The following is a 12112-nucleotide window of genomic DNA, read 5'->3' as shown; positions in this document are numbered from 1 at the left end:
AGGGCCTGGTAAGTGGATTGGTGAAAGGTTGTTCCACCCAATTCTAATAAGGAAGGAATAGGAAAACTCTGAAACGTGACATGTGAAATGTCCATAAAGAAAATGCAACACATACACTTACAAGGATTAGTCAATAAGTAAACACACAGGATAGTAAATGTCAACCACTGTATCTGGCAAAAGAAAAACGAATCCAGTTTTGTACTACAATGGTATTACTCTGGTGTTCACCTCCAAAAATCACTGACCTTCACTTTGTCCCAATCGCAATCTCTCACATAGAGGCACAGGGTGGATTACGACACTGGAACTGGGTGGCACGCGATTAGCAAAGTATATGTCAGCAAACCAATGAATAATGTATGGAACAAGGTGTGCCACAGCTGCAGATTGTGACAAAACAGTAAATTAAGAGGGGCAAGTGGACAGACATGCAGCAAATGCAGAAAGATGGGTGACCTTCGGTGACAAATGGGCTTTAGGAGCAATTAGTAAAACACAAATCGATACAACTGGAAATAATCTGATGTATGCTTATTGGGCTCTGGCAAATGCTCACAGACTGTACAGGGGTTTGCATTGCACTCTAACTTCGAAGAACAATTCATTCAATCTCTCCTCTGGCTGCCAACTGATTATTCTCAGCCTCAATCTGACTGAATGAAGGGAAGGGATGCTGCTGTGGTTGCATTGATAATGAAGCATACAATCATGTACTGCCAGGTGTTTTGTCTGAATTTGTGCCAGAGGGTCTGTGTGATGTAATTAATCCAAGATGGCTGCTTTTACGGATACCAATTTCGTTTTTGAGCTGTAACTGCTTTTAGAGTGGTTCTATTAAAAATTAGCTAAGTAGGGTTTTTGTTAAAGATGATCAAAGGAATATAAAAGTTCATATAAGGAATATTTTGATATCTAACTGTTTCTGAGATATAGACTCGTAAATTGTTATTTCATCGCATACCTTCAACTGTATGCTCACTAAATTAGATAGTAATTTGCAACTTTCTCGTTGAAATATACTACTTATTAAAACTAATATAGCTACTTCCATTTCAAGAGAGAAATTATGGTTTTACAGGTCATCTTCCGAATCCCAAAGTTCATTTTCATCATCTACAAAACCATTATCACAGAGCTCTTCATCGCCACTACACTTACACAGTTCTGTGCACCTTAATGGCTGTGCTCGGCATTTGCAATGCACAGCACACTGTCCTTTAATGCATGCACACCATACCAGCTGTATGACTGTGTTGCACTTGGAAGCGTACACCTGGTAGGAGAATATGGATTATCCGTCTGCTCCCACCCAAATTGTGATGGCTCTGGGAAATTGGGTGGTGTTGATCAGCGCATCGTCACTCTGTTACCTGTTCATGAGCCCTTAAGATGTATGGTATTAGAGAGGATCTTGTTGGTGGCAGATTGTCTTGCCAATTACAAGACCATGCATCAAAATAAAAGGAGAACGTTTTAGAAATCATGAAAAATGAACTGAAGACAGAAACCTCTAAATAATAAGAGGTATCAAATTATTTTAAGGACTTTCTTTATTCAGTTTTTATGCAGAACAAAAACAGTCCATAGAAAATATTTGATAGAATCATTCTGAAAGGAGTAATAGATCAAGTTCTGATTCATAAAATGTAGTGGCAGCTATCTTGGATTAATGACATCACGCATGCCCTTGCCATAAATTCAGATAAAACACCTGGTAATACATGATTATATGCTTCATTTGCAATGCACCACCGTTATTTATAACTTCCCTTCATTTAAAATCCAAGGAATTACATATGCCTCCTCAACTATGGGGCAGGGTAGCACTACCCGGGCCATGATGCTGGGCCCATAGGAGGTGTATGGGGATCTCCAGGTATCCCCACCTGTCCCCTGGACTGTGCGAGCTGAGTGTCATTGTAAAGATGTACACTGTTTGTTTTCCCCTTTAAGGGGTCTTTCTACCTATGTGGTGAATCCGAAACTTGATATTCAGACACACACCCCTAATCGGGGAGGGTGGTAGGACTCAGGGTTTAGGGGGAATAGGTGCAGATCAGACGAACTCCAATTAGAAGCTGGACTGGGCCAGCAGGATTCAGATAATAGCAGTTGCTGTGGGAAGCCAACCGGGATTGCACCATTAGTAAAGCTATATCTGCCCCCAGTGGAGCTACAAGTATGTAAACAGATGACAGATGAGACCTTTCTACAGAGCATTGTAGAGCAGCAGTTCCAATTATAAAGAGATGCTTTAAAATCCCAATCCTCAATGCATCAATTCACATATTGGATTAATTATGGTGGTTGGTGGCAAAGTGAGCAGAGGCTTGGAGACATATGGGGGAGGTTGGTGGGAGAAGAACAGAAGAGTCTGATTTGGAATAGAAGAGGGATGGAGAGACTAAGGAGCGAGGATGTGGAAAGGAGTTGCCATCAAGAGGAGAGAGAGAGGTCAAATTCAAAAGGAGGTTGTAGGAGATGTAAAGAGGAAGGAGGTTGACAAAAGACATGCAGAGAAGGATACAGGAGGCACCAGAGAGGTGGAAGGATGGTGTGAGGTAAAGTTAATGAGAATCAATAAAGGAGAATGGTTAGGAGACAGCCCACTACGCCCTGAAGAGGGCCGTAGGAAGGTGGCAATGCAAACATACTGAAGTTTTGAGGACGTGGATGGGGAGAGAGGAGGAGGGAAGGAGATAATAGGCAGGGCAAGCGAGGTTCCCTTAGGTACAAGAACATGGTAGAACATTGAGAGGAATCAGAGGAGAGGAAGCTGGGGAGCAGTGCCAGTCCCAGGTGAATAGAAGGGGGAGAAATAATAGAAGCACAACCTCTAGATTCACTCTACCATCTGTGGAGTTTTGCACAGTACTCCCATACCAAATGTCTTCCTTTTCTCACACCAAACATGCAGGTGCACTTATGGCCCAGGGACCTTGGTAAAGGCGAGTCCACATATTGAGGACAAGGAGGACTACGGACTAGAGACAGAAAAAAGTAGTCAAGGAAGAACTTTAAGTATGGACTCTTAGTGACTGGAAACTACACAAGGGAGAGAACCAGAGCTGTGATGTGCACACTAAAAGATTTGCACCATTCCTAGAACAGAGACGCAATCACAATTTAATCAACAGATGCATATGTTCATTTTCTTGATTTGCCTTATGTTGATCCCACTCTGCTTTGCCACATCTCCCAAATAATTTCCAATTCAGATACAAAAGAGGTATGAACCATGGTTTTGCCTATGCAAGATCTTCCCTCTCACGGCTTTCCCTGTTGCTTTGTGGGCTCTCAGTGCTAGCCTATTCTTTCAGAACATTGGAGCTCACTTACAAAAAATTATTCACTTAGATTCTGTAGGTCAATAGATTTAGAGTCTTATCTGGGAGTCCTGCCCATTGGCACCTGCCCCGCCAGAGACATGCTCAACAGTGTCTCTTTCAGTTATAACTTAGAATCTTCAGGCCATGTCACAAGACAGCTCGGCAGGGAACTCTTCATAAATAGTCCCTGATCATGGAAATGTTCCGCCTACATGGGGCAAGGTTTTTGTATAGACATAAGCGTAAAGTTCAATAACACAGCAACTTGCGTGTGGATGAAGGATTGATAGACTGGCACTCTGTCATGTTATGAACTTCAGAGATGTTCAACATTATTTAGGACAGATACACAAGCAGATCTACTTATACATATGCGTGTTATGATTCTTGGGCTCAATCTCTGACTTTTCTGTGTGGTGCGTCTTCTTGAACTTGGTTCTCCTTTCATACTGAGGGCTGGGACACTTCTGCTTTATGGTTCCTTCTAGCAGGCTTTCTGGTGGTGGTGTTTGAAATGCAATTTTCTTTCCGTGGTTGCTGAATTTTTTAATTTTCTCTTCTAAATTTGAACAGGGCACCACTTCTTGGGGGATTGAGGGGAACCTTACTTCAGCTTGAGGGCTGTTTGCTTGTCTTCTTTCATGTGCTCTTCAAACAGCTCTCCAAATGCTTCTTGTACAGCTTCTGTGGAATGGCTGCATGCAAGCAATGCTCCAGCCTTTTCCAGTAGCAAGTAAGAAATTTAGCTAGATTGAGCTGAAGGGCATCAAGTATGCGGCTGCTCCAGGGCCCAAGCCCCCCATCGCCTCCAGGAAAGGCCATCTGCACAAAAGTCCCTATAATTATAATGGGACTTATTTTTGCTGCACCCCTTCTTTCCCCCAGGAAAACAAAAAGCCCATGCATCTGGTCGAGCCGGTCATTTTTCACACTGGTCTTGGATACCTTTTTACAAAAACAAGCTTCTCCAAAGTGCTTTCTGTGGGGGGAGTTGTTTTCACCAGCATGACAGAATTGTCTGGTGTTTTTTGCTTTTCAGAATAAACAAGATGCATCAGGCAGAAGGGCACCAGATACAGATTGTATCAGCTCGGTTTACATTTCCAGACTTGGGTCATACCAAACCCGATGCCCATGTTAAGTTAACAGTGCAATGTCTCCCATAAAGAGACAAAATGGCAAGTCCAGCAAAGCACTTACAAGTTCTAGGAAAGCTACAGGATGTGTCGTAGCAGTTTGGGCTGGACTGCTCCTTTGAAGGCGGGACCAAGCCTGATTTGCAGATTGTCATTCCACTTTCTGTAATGGCTTGGGGCAAGCTTAAGAAAAATGGTCTGGAAGGTTGACCACAGTAATTGGTAGAGGTTTAAGATAATCCTAAACCTTCCAGCCATCCCCTCTTGTTTTTCTTTGTCCCTCTTAGTGAGAAAGGTATGCGCAGATGTGGGACCCAAGCCGGCTGGGTCTAGAGATCCCCAGCTACACCTCACTGATGACATCCAATGAGGCCCAAAACCTGTTTGTGTTTGCTTGTGGTCTCAGGCAGTACAGATGTGAACTAGCAGTTAGGGCTGGACTGCCCCTTTGGGGTGGGACCAATTCTGATTTGCATATGGTCCTTCCCTTTTCTCTAATGGCTTGGCATGCGAAGGATGATGGTCTGGTGGTTTGCCCAGAGCATATGGTCCTTCCCTTTTCTCTAATGGCTTGGCATGCGAAGGACGATGGTCTGGTGGTTTGCCCAGAGCGATGCCAGAGGTTTAAGATTAATTCTAAACCTTCCAGCCGTCACCTCATGCTGTACAGCATGCAGTTCAAGCAATGTAGAATGTCTACGAGCTTTGAGAGGGTACTCGAACATAGTTGCTATATTGTTACTTTGTTTTCTCGTTAACAGTATACTACTGTGAGGTTTTCCCAATTGAGCCAGCTCATTCCACAATACACATATAGGAGAAGTCTGCTTTAACTCCTAGCACCACAGTTAAAGTACGCACAAGGGGGGTGTGGCTAAGCGCCGGGGAAGGTGGCCACTTAGGGGAGCCGCTCTGCCTCAAAAAAATGTAAACATTGCATTAGGTCGTTTTTTTTCTTTAAACCTACCTTTCTGTAATGGTTCCATGCTCCGTTGCTGCTCCGCACAGGCTTGCAGAGTTTCTGCAGAGGTCCCGCGTCGTGGGAAGCTCCTTTGATGACGGCTTCACATCTCAACGAAGGGCTCCGTAAATAATTCGGAAACGTGCCACCCCTCATGAGGAGAGGTGTGGCGTTGTGTTTCATGTGACGCGCCCGCTTGGGTCTTGCTGTACATCCATCAGACTATGCCACCTGGTGGAGAGAAGGAGAAAAAAAACTGTTGAATTAGAAGCATAAAAGAAAGGATATCTACAGGAGTACTCGAAGGGGAGAGAAGGAAGAGGGAGTTGAAGGAGTGAGGGGAAGGAAAAAAAGAGTACTTATTTACAACAAAATATATTGCTGAAATATAGATGCTTCAATAAGTAAGACAGAATATTATACAATTATAAAGAAAGGCTACAGACAATAAAGGAAATATATATTCTCAAAGACTTAGTTATCAAGCAGTATTAATACCACTTTACTTTTTTCTTCATAAGCAAATAGTGGTCTCAGCACTAAATACCTCTTGCCTAAATGCCTCTCTCCTCTAAATATTATAAAGAATTGGCACGTAATTTTTCCAACGATCTATATCTGCTAACAACACAGCTCGGATTATTAACCCCAAACTCCTCGCCTCCTCATAGTCTCTTTACTTAAGAGTGAGACAGTACAAATAATATGGATGTAATAATTGCACTCTTTGAGACATCATAGATAATAAATAAAAAGAGGTAAAACCTTTTAAAGTAAAGAAGTCACTCCAACGTATTACAAAAAAGTGTGCACACAATTGGATGCAAGCTGAATATCGTTCTGACATACACCTATTTTCAAATCTTCTCCTCAATTAAACGTCCGAACAACAAATTTCAGTCAACAATCACCACCAATGGCAGCTAACAAAGCTAATCAAAAAAATGCATCCTCTGCAAAAGATGCCACTTCCTCTTCAACACATCTTAAAAGACCAAAAAGTGACTCACCACCTCCACTAGGCATATGCGATCCTGCCATTGAAGCCATTCTTGCGGAAATTAGAGCGCTTAAACCCTTTATTGAGACTACAAATACCAAACTACAGCAATTAGATGATAGGTGGATGGATGTCAACAACAGAGTGGAGGAGGTGGAGAAGAGAGTAGGTGTTCTTGAAGATTTATCCCCGAGTTGAACAATTATAAAAATCCATTAAAGACCTCCAAAGGCACAATGAAGACTTGGAAAATCGCATAAGGCACAATAACCTACGCATCTCAGGCTTACCAGAGGGGGCTGAAAGCACTGACCCCATTGTCTTTCTACAAAAACTCTTACCAGCCATTCTACATTTAGCCTTGGAAACAACATTTAACATACAACGGGCTCATAGAATTGGTCAACCTATGTTTTCTTCCACCTCTCGTCCGCTACCCAGAACTCTCATAGTTTACCTATTGGAATACTCTCAACTGCAACTTATTATATCCACAGCTAGGGAGCGCAAATCGCTCATTTGGCATGGTAGCAAGCTATTTCACAGGATGTGGACAGAAGCACAGCTCAAAGAAGAAAAGTTTTTCTATCCTTTCGTCCTGCTCTAAAGCAGCTAAATATCCGTTACGGATTATACCACCCATGCTCCTTCAAGGTAACACATGAAGGTCACACAGTTGTGTTTGATGATCCAGCCGATCTGAGGTCCTTCATACAATCCAGAAAGGGTGACGGCATGGATACCTCCTCTCCTGCAAATATATCAACATCATCCACTATTTGAGATCTTAACCTCATTACATGTACTAATTATCTTTGTTTTACCTTATTATTTACTTAATGCAATCATTATCCTATTGCTTTAACAGATGAAGGCGGGCGCTTTTGTGGTGTCCATCTTCCACTGTTGGTCGTTCTTTCTGCTTTTGGCGACCCAGTTGGCGTTACCTATCCCCGGTCTATCTTTTCTCCCTGATCCTTCCCCCATGTCCTTTTTGATCTATAAAACTATTCGTATTTCATTGCCTGAATCTCCTCAGTGCATGATCAAACTCCCTTCTCCCCTCCCTGATCCTCAATGTGCTATCCTTCTGTGTCACGGTTTGGGTATATATGTTTTAAACCACATTACTATGAATCTGATTCTATTATGGCACTATAGCCATAAGTTGCATGTCTATCATTACGTTTCTGAATTCTACAGCTATAAATTGCATGTTTATCATTATGTTTCTGACTAAATGATCTTCAAGTGTATAACATGGAACATCAAGGTATGTAAGAATCCCATTAAAAGATGCAAAGTTATATCTCATTTGAACAAATTTAAGCCAACGGTTGCCTGCCTACAAGAAACTCATTTATCCAACAAAGAAACAATGAAGCTTAAATCTCTTTGGGTTAAGGAGGTTATTTCCCGTCCTGCTATATCCAAGAAAAATGGAGTTGCCATATTAATAAGTAAAACACAACCCTTCAAAATTCTTGACCAAGATGCTGATACAAATGGTAGATGGGTTTGGGTAAAACTTTTAATTGATTCTATACAAGTACCTATCCTTAACATCTATGGTCCCAACACTACCAAACCCCCCCTTCTGGATCGCAATCAAACAAATGATACTTAAAAACAACTTTACCAATTTGATAATGTGCTGAGATGTTAATCAGGTCCTCCACCCTTTTGTAGACCGAAAATCCAGCTGCATGTTCAGATCAAATAAAACTCATAAATCCTTTGTCAATTGCCTAGAGGAGATGGGATTGACACATGGAGACTATCCCACCCTACACAATTAGACTATACCTTTCATTCACCCCACACAATACCCTATCACGCTTCGACTGTATTGTTGCAATCAAAACCCTCTCTGGATCCATTATAGATTCTAAAATCTCTAATATTATTATATCAGATCATGCACCTGTTATCACATCCTTTTGCCTCGCAGAAGTGAACAAAACTGCTACTAGATGGAAACTTAATAATTTCCTTCTAAATGACCCACAGTTTAATCCATCTGTCCAAGCTTTCATCCAACAATATTTCACTAACAATCAAGATTGTGATACCTCTGTTGTTAACAATTGGGATGCATTTAAAGCTGCTTTAAGAGGCCACATTATGGCCCTCTCCGGTAGGAGCAAAAAAACGTAGGAAAAAACACCTAGATGACCTTTACTCTAAACTCACCCAAGCAGAGCAATGCTACTATACAGACACTAGCTTGACAAACTTATGACAAGTAATAAAACTATATTTTGAAATTATTAAAGAAATCACAAAACTTGCAGCAGGTACCATACTTAAATACAAAACAAAGAGATATCAAACTTCAAATAAAGCGGGCAAAATGCTTAAATCCCTACTGTCTCAAGCATGACATTGACATTTTTGGTCTTAAATGGTGCAGTAGTTCCATCAAATATTTAGGTCTGCATTTTGCCCCTACAATCCAAGAAACCATCCAACTCAATACCTAGACGTTACTGGACACTCTTAAGGACCTAACATCCAGATGGTCCACCCTTTACTCTCTTGGTGAGGGTGTTTGGAAATGATTAAAATGATGATATCCCCTATTGTACTATATTACCTTCAGCTTCTTTCTGTTCCACTATCCCTTTCCTTTTTCAAATCTATATATTCTATGCTACTAAACTTTCTTTGGGGTTTTGGAAAAAGTAAAAGAATTGCACTAACCAAACTAAAAGCACCTTATGAAATGGGAGGTGTCAGATTCCCTGACTTTAAGCTAGATCACTCTGCATTTCTCATAAAACAGTCTCGCCAATGGTTCACAGATCCTGAATTCGCCGATACCCCTACATGGTGCACATTACAAACACACTTAGTTCATCCACACAACATTACTGATTATATATACATATTTAAACATGCTTCCAAGAACATCTTGGACTCTACTAAAGCATCTGTTTCAGCTCTACAAACCTTTCTCTTCCCCATACCAAAACTCCCAATAAGTACCTTTCCCCTTTACTATGGCATAACAAGAATAAAGTAATAAATAACAAGATCCTTAATCTCAAAGAATGGATCAAAAAAGGAATCAGATTCATCCAACACATTATAGATGGTCCTTCAATTCTTTCCTTCCAGCAATTATCATCCAAATTTACCAAACCCAAAGCTGATTTTCAATTTTATAAGAAATTAATCAACTCCTGTCTTGATGCACTTAATCACTTTTTCAGTGAGATTATTTCTCCAGATGCCTTCAGACTACTACAGCTAACCATGACCGGTGAGGTTAGAGCCTCAAAAATATATAATATGCTCACCTCAACATTTAATGTGTGTTCAATTCGTCTGAAGTGGGAATTTGACTTAGGATATATGTTTGAAGATCATATATGACTCTGCCTGTTTTCTAAAAGTAAACACTTATCAGTCTCAGCAAACATTACACAACATTTTTTCTTCTTCATTCAAAGAGCATTTATCACTCCGGCTAAATTAGCTAAGGCTAACCGAAATTATGATGCTAAATGTTGGTCATGTGGCTTTTCTCCCACTACATATATGCGTATGTTCTTTGAATGTTCATATATATTGTCAGATTTTGGCAAGACATATGGAAGTTCATTAAGCTTATCTTCTCTGTAGATGTTCCGTTTTCTTTTGTGAATATATTTTTAGGAAGTCTGGCCATAACATCATATATTCCACCAGATACAACCAGATTATACGATCTATTCATCTGCATAGCCTTGAAATGTATCACAGCTAACTGGTAAGACTTTTGATCGCTCTCTACCAGAGGATGGTGGAACGCTATTTGTCATACTCATAAAATGGAAATGTGCATGGCTAATAATCAAAATACAATTCCTAAATACAATGCTAAATGTCACTTTTTCATCCGCTATCTGAACTATTTCAATGCAACTTCTCATGGCTCCTGAATGCGTTTCTCATATTTAATTTACTAACCAGATGATTATATTTATATTCAAATGCCTGTTTGATATTATTACAGAAATGGAAATATCAGTTTTATCATATAACTTATTATACCCATCTTCCCCCCCTCACCGTGCTCCCATCTGTTTATTGTACGTCTCCTGTCTGTCTCCCAGTATGTCTCCCCAAATTTCTATTATTTTCCCCATTTAGTTATTCTTTACAGAGGTGTTATAATAATCCATGTTCAATTGGTACTACTTCCAACTTCTATTCTTGTTCTAACATGTATAATTATTTATTTCAATTAATTAATGTTTTTGGTATAGATCAAGTTCTTGCAAGTTAAGATTTTAAATTTCTGTTCATCCTTTATTGTTACCTGTTCCGCTCAAAGTCGGTAATTGGTTAATATACGTATCATTATCAGCATCTTAAATAATAATACAAATTTTTAAAATAAAAAACAAAAATACGCACAAATTGGATGGCGAGAGCACACAGTACCAAGCTCAAATGCATCCGCTGCATGGCCCAACGAAACCAATTTACCTGTCCCTCATGTTAAAGTGGGCACTATTGTAACCCCATTGGTTATGTGAGTTGCATTTGACCATGTCAACATCAGCCATTAGGTCCATAAACAACAACCAAAAGACATGATCTGCTTTACAAAGGCCTATTTTGGCACAATCCAAAAATGATTAAAAGCCTGATCAACCATAATAATCCCTCATCTCAAGGCAACTTGCAAGCTCAATATTATAATGTGCAGGCAGTTTCATTGCACAATGAAGTAAAAGTGAAATGAGATTAAGGGAGGAGGTTTGGCTGAAAGGAAAAGGAGACTCCAACAAGCTGGATTGTGTAGGTTGTTTTCATAGAAGTATGGGCATGTTGGGGCAGTGGGAGGATGGCAGAGTAAGGTTGGAGAGGAATTATGGACGAAAGCGGGAAAAATGCGCCTGGTGGCAGCTTAGGTCAGCCTTACAAAGCTATTATGAGATGGTTTAGCAATAGCATTATGCAAAATCCACAAGTAACAATAAGTATATAGTTGACAAAGTAGCTTGGACTGTGCTCTAGCAACGGCACAATGAGGGCATGAAATCACCTTATATGCCAAGAGCCACTCAGCCTTCGCTTCTGTAATGGTGACAGGACAACAAAAGTGAACTGGAAGCTGCCAAGAGGAATTACAGGTGGTTACGATGGAGTATGCACTTTCCAGTCATCAGGTTTTGGTGCATCTCTAAGAGGGAGGGAGTACGGCAAGATGCAGGTCCCTTGCTCCTTGGGTCAAGAGACGGGCTTTGCCTTGTTGAAAAGATGCAAGAAAGCTGAAGCATGTCTGGGCTGGCCTGTGAAGAGGGGATATTACCTAGATGTTCAGAATTGACCACTCCCTCTGGGTTGACGGACAAAGTGATAGCATTTGAATGGTCCCCTTTTGTAATGGCACAGAATGGTTACAAAAAGAAAAGTAAAAGGCGAGTGGTTATGATTAAATAAAAAGCTTAGCTTTCCAACCATGAGGCCTTTGTGTAATGGCAAGCCATGAATGTTCAGGTTATTTAAACCGTTAAACTTGATGCAACTAAGGACACATGCACATCTAGGTGGGCTTGGTATCACAATGAAATGCCTGAAGCCTAGTTGCCTGGACATCCTAAAGTTATAGTAGAAGACTAGCAGGCAAGGCTTGGGTACTATGGGAAATTAGACCACTCTTGAGCTGAGGCAGGAGAGCCATCAAGAG

General features: G+C 40.7%; 1 long non-coding RNA gene across 1 annotated transcript in view; it reads right to left on the bottom strand.

The window, feature by feature from the left end:
• The window catches only part of LOC138526310 (uncharacterized), a 93188-nt gene that overhangs the window by 60900 nt on the left and 20176 nt on the right, over positions 1-12112 (bottom strand). The window contains exon 2 of the long non-coding RNA XR_011283550.1: positions 5436-5660. This is a non-coding gene — a long non-coding RNA (uncharacterized lncRNA). The remainder of the gene's footprint in view (positions 1-5435; positions 5661-12112) is intronic.

Source organism: Ambystoma mexicanum, chromosome 7p (assembly GCF_040938575.1).
Source record: "Ambystoma mexicanum isolate Mex_15411 chromosome 7p, UKY_AmexF1_1, whole genome shotgun sequence".
In the NCBI taxonomy this organism is placed as follows: Eukaryota; Metazoa; Chordata; class Amphibia; order Caudata; family Ambystomatidae; genus Ambystoma; species Ambystoma mexicanum.
Note: the sequence above shows the minus strand (reverse complement) of the source record. Positions and strands in the feature narration are given on the sequence as shown.